This window comes from Physeter macrocephalus, chromosome 21 (assembly GCF_002837175.3).
Source record: "Physeter macrocephalus isolate SW-GA chromosome 21, ASM283717v5, whole genome shotgun sequence".
In the NCBI taxonomy this organism is placed as follows: Eukaryota; Metazoa; Chordata; class Mammalia; order Artiodactyla; family Physeteridae; genus Physeter; species Physeter macrocephalus.
This window is the reverse complement of record NC_041234.1, coordinates 59980179-59991063: the sequence shown is the minus strand read 5'-3', so window position 1 is coordinate 59991063 and position 10885 is coordinate 59980179. Positions and strand designations below refer to the sequence as shown.

General features: G+C 38.8%; 1 long non-coding RNA gene across 4 annotated transcripts; it reads right to left on the bottom strand.

Moving 5' to 3' along the window:
• Positions 1 to 2823: 2823 nt before the first annotated feature.
• On the bottom strand, positions 2824 to 10592 carry LOC114484722 (uncharacterized). Of its 4 annotated transcripts, none has more exons than XR_008616353.1 (5): positions 10453 to 10592; positions 7291 to 7404; positions 6771 to 7006; positions 3708 to 4186; positions 2824 to 3145 (listed from the first exon to the last, which is right to left on the bottom strand). It is a non-coding gene; the product is annotated as an uncharacterized lncRNA (long non-coding RNA). The 4 variants fall into 4 exon arrangements; XR_008616354.1 differs by having other exon boundaries at positions 2824 to 3148; positions 3804 to 4186; XR_008616352.1 differs by having other exon boundaries at positions 2824 to 3148; positions 4009 to 4186.
• Positions 10593 to 10885: the final 293 nt, after the last annotated feature.

The window sequence follows — 10885 nt, the reverse complement described above, 5'->3', positions numbered from 1 at the left end:
TTTGAGTCTTCTCCCTTTTTTCCTTGATGACTCTGGCTAATGGTTTATTAGTTTTGTTTGTGTTCTCAAAGAACCAGGTTTTAGTTTTAATGATCTTTGCTATCCTTTCCCTCATTTCTTTTTCACTTATGTCTGACCTGGTCTTTATGATTTCCTTCCTTCTGCTAACTTTTGGTAAATTTGTTCTTCTTTCTCTAATTGCTTTATGTGTAAGGTTAGGTTGGTTATTTGAGATGTTTCTTCTTTATTAAGTTAGGATTGTATTGCTATAAACTTCCATCTTGGAACTGCTTTTAATGCATCCCATAGGTTTTGGATTGTCGTGTTTTCATTGTCATCTGTGTCAAGGTATTTTTTTATTTCCTCTTTGATTTCTTCTGTGATCTCTTGTTGATTAAGTAATGTATTGATTTGCCTCCATGTGTTTGTATTTTTTACAGATCTTTTCCTGTAATTGATATCTAGTCTCATATGATTGTGGTCAGAAAAGATACATGATACAATTTCAATTTTCTTAAACTTACCAAGTCTTGATTTGTGACCCAAGATATGGTCTATCCTGGAGAATATTCCATGAGCACTTGAGAAGAATGTGTATTCTGTTGTTTTGGATGGAATGTCCTATAAATATCAATTAAGTCCATCTTTTTAATGTATCATTTAAAGCTTGTGTGTCCTTATTTATTTTCATTTTGGATGATCTGTCCATTAGTGAACGTGGGGTGCTAAAGTCCCCTACTCTTATTGTTTTACTATCGATTTCTCCTTTTATGGCTGTTAGTATTTGCCTTAGTTATTGAGTTGCTCCTATGTTGGGCACATAAATATTTACAATTGTTTTATCTTTTCCTTGGATTGATCCCGTGATCATTTTGTAGTGCCCTTCTTTGTCTCTTGTAATAGTCTTTCTTTTAAACTCTATTTTGTCTGATATGACAATTGCTACTCCAGCTTTCTTTTGAATTCCATTTGCATGGAATATCTTTTTCATCCCCTCACTTTCAGTCTGTATATGTCCCTAGGTCTGAAGTGGGTCTCTTATATATAGGTCTTGTATTAGTATCCATTTAGAGAGTCAATGTCTTTTGGTTGGAGCATTTAATCCATTTACATATAAGGTAATTATCGATATGTATGTTTCTATTATCATTTTCTTAATTGTTTTGTGTTTGTTTTTGTAGATCTTTTCCTTCTCTTGTGTTTCCTGCCTAAAGAAGATCCCTTAGGATTTGTTGTCAAGCTGATTTGGTGGTGCTGAATTCTTTTAGTTTTTGCTTGTCTGTGAATGTTTTAATTTCTCCATCAAATCTGAATGAGATCCTTGCTGGGTAGAGTAATCTTTGTTTTAGGTTTTTCCCCTTCATCATTTTAAATATGTCCTGCCACTCCCTTCTGGCTTGGAGAGTTTCTGCTGAATGATCAGCTCTTAACATTATGGGGATTCCCTTGTATGTTATTTGTTGCTTTTCTCTTGCTGCTTTTAATATACTTTCTTTGTATTTAATTTTTGATAGTTTTATTAATATATGTCTTGGCATGTTTCTCCTTGGGTTTATCCTGTATGGGACTCTCTGCACTTCCTGGTCTTGATTATTTCCTTTCCCATATTAGGGAAGTTTCCAACTATAATCTCTTCAAATATTTTCTCAGTCGCTTTCTTTTTCTCTTCTTCTGGGACCCGTATATGTCAAATGTTCATGCATTTAATGTTGTCCCAGAGATCTCTGAGATTGTCCTCAATTCTTTTCATTTGTTTTTTTCTTTATTCTGCTCTGCAGTATTTATTTCCACTATTTTAACTTCCAGATCACTTATCTGTTCTTCTGCCTCAGTTATTCTGCTATTGATCTCTTCTACAGAATTTTAAGTTTCATTTATTGTGTTGTTCATCACTGTTTGTTTGCTCTTTAGTTCTTCTAGGTCCTTTTTAAACGTTTCTTGTATTTTCTCCATTCTATTTCCAAGATTTTTTATCATCTTTGTTATCATTGTCCTGAATTGTTTTTCAGGTAGACTGCCTATTTCCTCTTCATTTGTTAGATCTGGTTTGTTTTTACCTTGCTACTTCATCTGCTGTGTGTTTCTCTGTCTCCTTTTTTTGTTTAACTTACTGAGTTTGGGGTCTCCTTTTCGTAGGCTGCAAGTTCATAGTTTCCTTTGTTTTTGGTGTCTGCCTGCAGTGGCTACGGTTGGTTCAGTGTTTGTGTAGGCTTCCTGGTGGTGTGGACTAGTGGCTGTTTTTTGGTGGAGGAGGCTGGATCTTGTCTTTCTGGTGGGCAGGTCCATGTCTGGTGGTGTCTTCTGGGATGTCTGTTGCCTTATTATTATTTTAGGCAGCCTCTCTGCTAATGGGTGGAGTTGTGTTCCTGTCTTGCTAGTTGTTTGGCATAGGATGTCCAGCACTGGAATTTGCTTGTCTTTGAGTAGAACTGGGTCTTGGCATTGAGATAGAGATCTCTGGGCGATTTTCATCATTTGATATTACGTGGGGCTGGGAGGTGTTTTCTGGACCAATGTCCTGAACTTTGCTCTCCCATCTCAGAGGCACAGCCCTGATGCCTGGCTTGAGCACCAAGGGCCTGTCATCCACACAGCTCAAAATAAAAGGCAGAAAAAAAGAAAGAAAGAAGTAGATATAACAAAATAAATTTATTAAAATTAATTATTTAATAAAATCTTTTTAAAAGTAATAAAAAATAAAATGAAAGAAAGAAAGAAGATAACAACCAAAAAAAAATACATCCACCAATGATAAGAAATGCTAAAAACTATAGTAAAGAAAAAACAAACAAACAAACAAAAAACGGACAGACAGAGCCCTAGGATAAATGGTAAAAACAAAGCTATACAGACCAGAGCACACTCAGAAGCATATACATCCACACTCACACAAAAAAAGAAAAAGGGAAATAAATATATATATATATTGTTGCTCCCAAATCCACCTCCTCAATTTGGGATGATTCGTTATCTATTCAGGTATTCCACAGATGCAGGGTACATTAAGTTGATTGTGGTTTAATCCTCTGCTCCTGAGGCTGCTGGGAGAGATTTCCCTTTCTCTTCTTTATTCGCACAGCTCCTGTGTTTCAGCTTGGGATTTGGCCCCGCCTCTGTGTATAGGTCGCCTGAAGGTGTATGTTCTCTGCTGAGACAGGACGGGGTTAAAGGAGCAGCTGATTAGGGGGCTCTGGCTCCCTCAGCCTTGGGGGAGGGAGGGGTATGGAGTTCGGGGTGAACCTGCAGTGGCAGAGGCCAGCATGAAGTTGCAACAGCCTGACCCACACCATGTGTTCTCTCGGGGAAATTGTCCCTGGATCACAGGACCCTGGCAGGGGCGGACTGCACAGCCTCCCAGGAGGGGCTGTGTGGATAGTGATCTGTGCTTGCCCACAGGCTTCTTGGAGGCTGCAGCAGCAGCCTTATCATCCCATGCTTGTCTCTGTGGTCCCCGCTGATAGCCGGGGATTTCTCCCATCTCTGGAGATCCTTTAAGCAGCGCTGTTAATCCCCTCTCCTTGCGCACAAGGAAACAAAGAGGCAAGAAAAATTATCTTGCCTCTTCGGCAGGTCCAGACTTTTTCCTGGACTCCCTCTCAGCTAGCTGTGGTGCACTAGCCCCCTTCAGGCTGTGTTCATGCAGCCAACCCTGGTTCTCTCTCTGGGATCTGACCTCCGAAGCCCAAGCCTCAGCTCCCAGCCCACACCTGTCCTGGTGGGTGAGCAGACAAGCCTCTCGGGTTGATGAATGCTGGTTGGCACTGATCTGCTGTGCAGGAATCTCTCTGCTTTGCCCTCCTCACCCATGTTGCTGCGCTCTCCTCCGTGGCTCCGAAGCTTCCCCGCTCCACCACCTGCAGTCTCTGCCCACAAAGGGGCTTCCTAGTGTGTGGAAACCTTTCCTTCTTCACAGCTCCCTCCCATTGGTTCAGGTCCCATCCCTATTCTTTTGTCTCTGTTTTTTTCTATTTTCTTCTGCCCTACCCTGGTACATGGGGCATTTCTCACCTTTTGGGAGATCTGATGTCTTCTGCTAGCATTCAGTAGGTGTTCTGTATGAGTTGTTCCATATGTAGATGTATTTCTGATGTATTTGTGGGGAGGAAGGTGATCTCCATGTCTTACTCTTCTGCCATATTGAAGCTCCTCCTCTTGGGATTTTTTATTTGACATTTTCTTTTAGCCTCTGAGAGTTCAAGTTTTACAAGTTTGGTTATTAGTCTTCTTAATTGAACAACAATTCAACCAGGCTAAAGTCAAACATGGAGAAGTTCCTACTTCAGCTTAACAGCAAACTTGGTTGAATACTACTCTCATATTGGGTCAAAAACTGTCTTCTGGGCCATGTTAGAGCATTGCCAGGAATACAGGTTATGTTCAAAATAGTATATTTTGTATTCCATTCGGTTCACATGGTGCAGTAGTTGGATATTAGATAAGCACTGAATTCTATTATTCCTAGCTTTATTCAAGGACCCATTCAACTGATAAAACAAGGATGCCTACTCTTTTTATTTTCTGAGGACTAGCTTCCAGAAACCATCCCACCCAGAGTCTCTTGGCAAATCTGTTTGATGATAGTGAAACAGCAAAATCAATTCTACCAATCAGAGTGATGTCTCCCTAAGAGTTTATATCAGCAGGACTCTCTAGGGTGTCAGCCACTGATATTTCTATTTGGTAATGATTCTTTATATCTCTGACTCAATTCAACTAATTGTGTTTCAATGCCAAATCTGAAGTTCCCAACAGGGTTCTTCTACCAAAACCTTCTAGGACTATATAGGTATTTCAAAGTATTTACTGAAAGATCATGGAAGTCTCATTCAAGAAAGAAATATGGGGGCTTCCCTGGTGGCGCAGTGGTTGAGAGTCTGCCTGCCAATGCAGGGGACACAGGTCTGTGCCCCAGTTCGGGAAGATCCCACATGCCGTGGAGCGGCTAGGCCCGTGAGCCATGGTCGCTGAGCCTGCACGTCTGGAGCCTGTGCTCTGCAACGGGAGAGGCCACAACAGTGAGAGGTCCGCATACCACAAAAGAAAGAAAAACGAAAGAAATATGTATGATATTGCCCATTCTTATAATCTTAGCTGTCCCCATAACTCTCTAGATAATGCCCAGAAACATAGATCTCTACATATGCCCAGAAAACTTGATCTGATATGGCTCAGAATTAACTCTAATTCACTTTAGTGATATTTTCCTCTAAAAATTTCAGTGAATTCCAGTTTCCTCTCATGTCTCCCTTTGAAGAACAGGAGTAAGTGTGTTCTCTAACTCCATACAAATTATGTATGAAAACAAGATTCAAGCAGTGGCCTTAGTTTGGGATTGTATCTGCATCTGAACTCTGAATGCCTGAGTTCTAGGGTAAGTTGAGGTCTTTTAGACCCAGCTTTAGTCTGCCCAATACATTTTTTCTTTTACTTAAAAAAGCATCACTTACAGTTATCAATCATGATAGTAAGAGATGCATCTTTTAAGTTCTCAGAATGTATAATTGAAGTTTGACTATATTTTGTAGGATTTCCCTGCTACTCTACCTCATTAATTGGGCCTAAATTAATTAATTGGGCCTAAATTAATAAAACAATAATAAATTGGCTCATTTTGAATGTCAGACTTTTTTTGTTGGTGATAACAGTTGTTCTTTTTATCATATTTTAGTCATACACAGATGCCAATACCTCAGCTGTTTCTTGATTCTGACCCAAGTTTTCCTCAGAATGTTGTATAGTATCTGATTTTCTAATTAAAAATGCCATTGCATTTTTTTTGGTTGAAAGGAAAGTTTAATTTATTTGGATGCCAGCAACCGGGTAGAGAGGGGGAGGGCGGGCGCCTGTCTAAAGGCTGACTCCCCTCACTGACAATCAGTGGGCAAGACCTTTTACAGACAGAGGGAGGGGGCTACATGCAGAAGCAGTACAGTCAGCTCTGGCAGTCATCAAAAAATGAGACACCATTGCATCCTAATAAAGGACGACAATTTTAATGATTTGTGTAACCAAGTGACTTGAGCAAGCCACTAACTTCTGTGGGTCCCAGTTGCCTCATTTGTAAAAGGAAAGATAGTATCTTATCTGTTTACAGGACCAGATGATTTAAAAAATCATTTCCTACCTTATCTATTTATATGACAGCGGGATAAAATCAATTTTACTCTACCCATTCCTTTAAAACACACCAATATCAGTCATAATAATGAAAAATAAGGAAAATAACCTCTAGCTTCAATAAAATAAGTAAATGCCTGCAGTCACAAATCACAATCCAAGAAGCACAACTGTTAGGTTCCATGTAATTGAGATTAGACTGAGGGAGGTATCTGGGAGTCTCAACCTGCTTCCTCAGTCCTTTTGTAGATTTTCACAATAAGTTGTCAGTGTTTCTGAGCTCTGCCGGCTTCCATTTTAACTCCGCTTTTTTACTTTACTTTCTCTTTCTAGAATATTTCATTAATCTTTCTTAAAAGAAGTTAACGTTGTCTATGGTTTGTTTGAGGAACTAGAAAACTATTTCTCTGAATTCTTCAACTGTTTTTTCCTTTTGGTGTTTGCTTATGTTCTTTTACTCCTTTTTATTTTGCAGCATCTATGTGAATGTCCAATGCAGGCCCTTTTCTAATGATTCCTCATGTTTAAATGGGAATGATCTTTTTGCTGAATAATAAAATGAAAAAACAGGGAGAGACACAGGAATGTCTACAACTTAATTTGGGTGTTGTTATTTAGGAGACCCTCTCACCAGGTCTGTTATTTTACTTTACCTTGAAAAAGTTAATTTTCTATGTTTTAAAGATAGGTGGGGCTCACTGCAAGTCCACTTAAGTCACAGGCTTTCCATAGCCTTTCAGTGCTGTGATATGACAATTGATCTTTTCCTCTCTCTTCTTCGTCCCAGTCTTTCTCAGGAAGGCTCTTTTGGCTGAGAGGTTAGTGGTGAACAGTAAAATGAAAAATCATCATGATGGTTTTGACTTCAGCTCCATTTTCCTTGCAGTCTCTAAAAAGATGTTCTTATTATGGAAATGTTCAAACATACAAAATATATAGATGATAGTATATCCATAATACCATTATCATATCCAACAAAATTAAAAATAATGCCTTAATGTTTTCTAGCACTTGGTCTGTATTCCATTGTCACAGATTGTCTTAAGAATGTTTTCTTTCTAAAATCATTTTGTTTGAATAAAGATCTAAACCAAATCCACACATTGCTTTTGGTTGATACGTCTCTTAAATATCTTTAAAACTATGACAGATCACCCTTTCCTTTTCCCATACCATTTGTTGTTTGAAGAAATTGAGTCCTTTGTTCTGTAGAATTTCCCACACTCTGGATTCAGCTGATTGTTCCTCATGTGTCTTTAATGTCTGTCTTTACTTCTCTTATTTACTCTGTAGTGGTAGTTAGATAAATAGACTTGATTAGGTTTGGTGTTCAATTATTTTCTATGCAGTTCTGAGGTATCCCACTGGGTCTTTCCAAGGTAATTCCACATTATTACTGTGTCTTATCCATACTCCACATTTCATAACTGTAATCAAACAATTTATTATAAAGTAAAGGCTGAAAAGATAGAGTTTCTAAGAAAGTAGAAAAGAAGATGAAGAATAGAAAATAAAGGAGAAAAGATAATAACATTTGACAATTAGTCCAGGGTATCTTACATCTAACCAACAGAATCTCCAGAAAGAGAACAGATAGAAAAATGGAGAGGAAATTATCAAGGAATTCATTCAGCACATTGAATGAAAAAAATCCCACACAATGGCTTATCACAGTGAAATTATAGACACAAAGCACTGCCAATGCCCTTCAACTAAAGACTACCAGAACACTCCTGTAGTTGAACAGTTGGGTTTATTATTCATTGCAGGAAGGGAGAACAGACACCATAGGGAACTCTGCAAATATTATCTTTATACAGAGCAACCTAATTTTTCCCATTTCTTTTTTTGCCTAATTGAGATTATCTCTGACAGCTAATGATAACCTCTTTGAATTTCTCCAAGGCCTATTCTATGGCACATTATTCATTTAACAATTTGTAGTAATTTATCATGTACATTTATATATACAGTATATGCAATTAAGCATAGACAAAAGTAAGTGTGCAAAAAGTAATAATTGAAGATGTTCAATTATAGCTTGAAAATACAATTAACATTAGGATATTAAATAAAACAATATGTCATGGTAAATTTACCAGTCTTTTTATCTGATCTAGATATTCCTAGAGTGTGCACATAACAACCAAATGATTTTTTGATCAGTTAATCTTTGAAGTTTCTCAAAAGAAGAAAAAAGAGAGAAAGTGAAACAAAAAATGAGAGGGAGCCAACTTCAGGCAAATAGCTAGTTATTTACTCTCTGTAAATAGAAAGAAGAAACTTTAAATATAGGATAAGAGACTTTGATATATGCACACACAAAGGAAAATGTCATACGCTTATTTGACATAACATGGGCCTTTGACAATTTTCGCAAGCTGAACAAGTAAAAAGCCAGCACTTATTAATTCCTGAAATGTAGAAACAAAGGAGGAATATTTCCTACATTAAACAAAGTTATATCTTCTAGACAAATTTCTCATGAGGTATTTCCTCATTTTTGGTATCAAAAAATCTCTTCAAAATGTTCAGCTAAATATTGCAGTTCATGATTTGCCAAACATTTTGTTGTTGTTGTTGTTTACATGTCACAACTGTGACTTCAGGTTTTAAATAATCAACAGTAAAGTTGAAAGGACATTGGAAATATCAACATCAGGGTGTAATTCTGAATGCTGTCTAAAGGTGTGGATTAGGGAGAGTTTTTTTTTAAATTTCTCCCACTTTCCACTATCTTTAGCTAAACAATCTTTTTAGAAAGGCCATTTTTGAGTCAAGATTGCATTTACCAATTAAAGAAAGCAGATCATTGGTAAGTTGGAATTGGGGGAGGGGTGCTGGTGGTAAGGTACTTGTCAAATTAACGATTTTGCCTTTATTAAAATTTCCTCAAAGTTGCCACTGTAATTCCAAATTTTCCATGGTGAAATTGTGCTGGTTAGAAAGATAGGTGCAAGAGGAAGCGTTCTAGTGAGAAAACACAAAGCAAGCAGGTGCATGGCTTGGAAGAGCCACAGTTTGAGATTGAAAAGACCTCATAAGGAGCGCAATATGTCTGCAGGGACAGTGCTTGTGTGATTTTTGTGTCTCTGGAACTTAGCCAAAGACCAGCTGTCACCAGCAAGGGGTCACACAAAAACGTCTGATTCTGGGCAGAAAAAAACTAAAATAAAAACTCTTCAGTGATACAAAAATGAGACTGAGGAAGGTTTTGAAATGGTGACCCAGGGAAAAGTTTGATCAAAGGGAAAACTGAAACTAAACCTAAACTTCTCAGTCCCCAGGCTGGCTTGAGGATAGTAAATAACTGAATAGACTGACAAAAGTAAGATAGATTGCTAGTGGAAAGCAGCTGCATAACACAGGGAGATCAGCTTGGTGCTTTGTGAACACCTAGAGGGGTGGGATAGGGAGGGTGGGAGGGAGGGAGGCACAAGAGGGAAGAGACATGGGAACATATGTATATGTATAACTGATACACTTTGTTATAAAGCAGAAACTAACACACCATTGTAAAGCAATTATACGCCAATAAATTTGTTAAAAAAAAAAGATTTGAGAGTGAATGACTTTATGGAACAAGACTTGGTGGCGTGAAGTGGAGGCAGGGGACTGCTATTTTCATTATAATCCTTGCAGTGTTTTTGTTTTTTTCTCATCACGTTTGGAACTGACTCTGATAAAAATTTTAAAATAAATTTTTTAAAAATGAGAAAACTTTCTTGAAGTTAAGAGAGACTTGAATTTGCAGAACAAAAAGGCACAAAATAGTCCTAGAAAAATTGATTCACCAAGAAACACCAATACATATCCTGATGAAGTTACAGATCTTTGAGAGGGGAAGTAACACTGCACTGGCCTCAAGTTTATCTGAAGCAATGCCTGATGTCAGAAGTCACTGGAGAAAAATCTACAAACTCTAAGGGAAAGAAAATATGACCCCAAAACTTAACACAAGCTAAGTTATCTTTCAGGTTGAAAAACGAGAGTGAGTCATTTGCAAACATGCAGCAACTCAGAGAACACAAAACCCATAAACCCTTTCTAAAAACATAACTACCTGATAATCACATCCAGAAAAGAAATTTAAAATAAAACATTAAAAAAGAGAATGGAGAGACACAGAACATGGCAGAAAAGTAAGACGCAGAGATCACCTTCCTCCCTACATATACATCAGAAATACAACTACACGTGGAACTGCTCCTATAGAACACACACTGAATGCTGGCAGAAGACCTCAGACCTTCCAAAAGGCAAGAAACTCCCCATGTACCAGGGTAGGGCAAAAGAAAAAATGAATAAAGAGAGACAAAAGAATAGGGACGGTACCTGCACCAGTGGGAGGGAGCTGTGAAGGAGGAAACGTTTCCACACACTAGAAGCCCCTTCACGGGCGGAGACTGCGGGTGGCAGAGGGGGAAGTTTCAGAGCCACGGAGGAGAGCGCAGTAACAGGGTGCGGAGGGCAAAGCGGAGAGATTCCTGCACTGAGGATCGGTGCCAAACGGCACTCACCAGCCTGAGAGGCTTGTCTGCTCACACGCCAGGACATGTGGGGGCTGGGAGCTGAGGCTCGGGCTTTGGTCGGATGCCAGGAGAGGACTGGGGTTGGCTGCGTGAACACAGCCTGAAGGGGTTAGTGCACCACGGCTAGCAGGGAGGGAGTCCGGGAGAAGTCTTGAGCTGCCTAAGAGGCAAGAGACTTTTTCTTCCCTCTTTGCTTCCTGGTGTGAAAGGAGAGGGGATTAAGTGCGCTGCTTAAA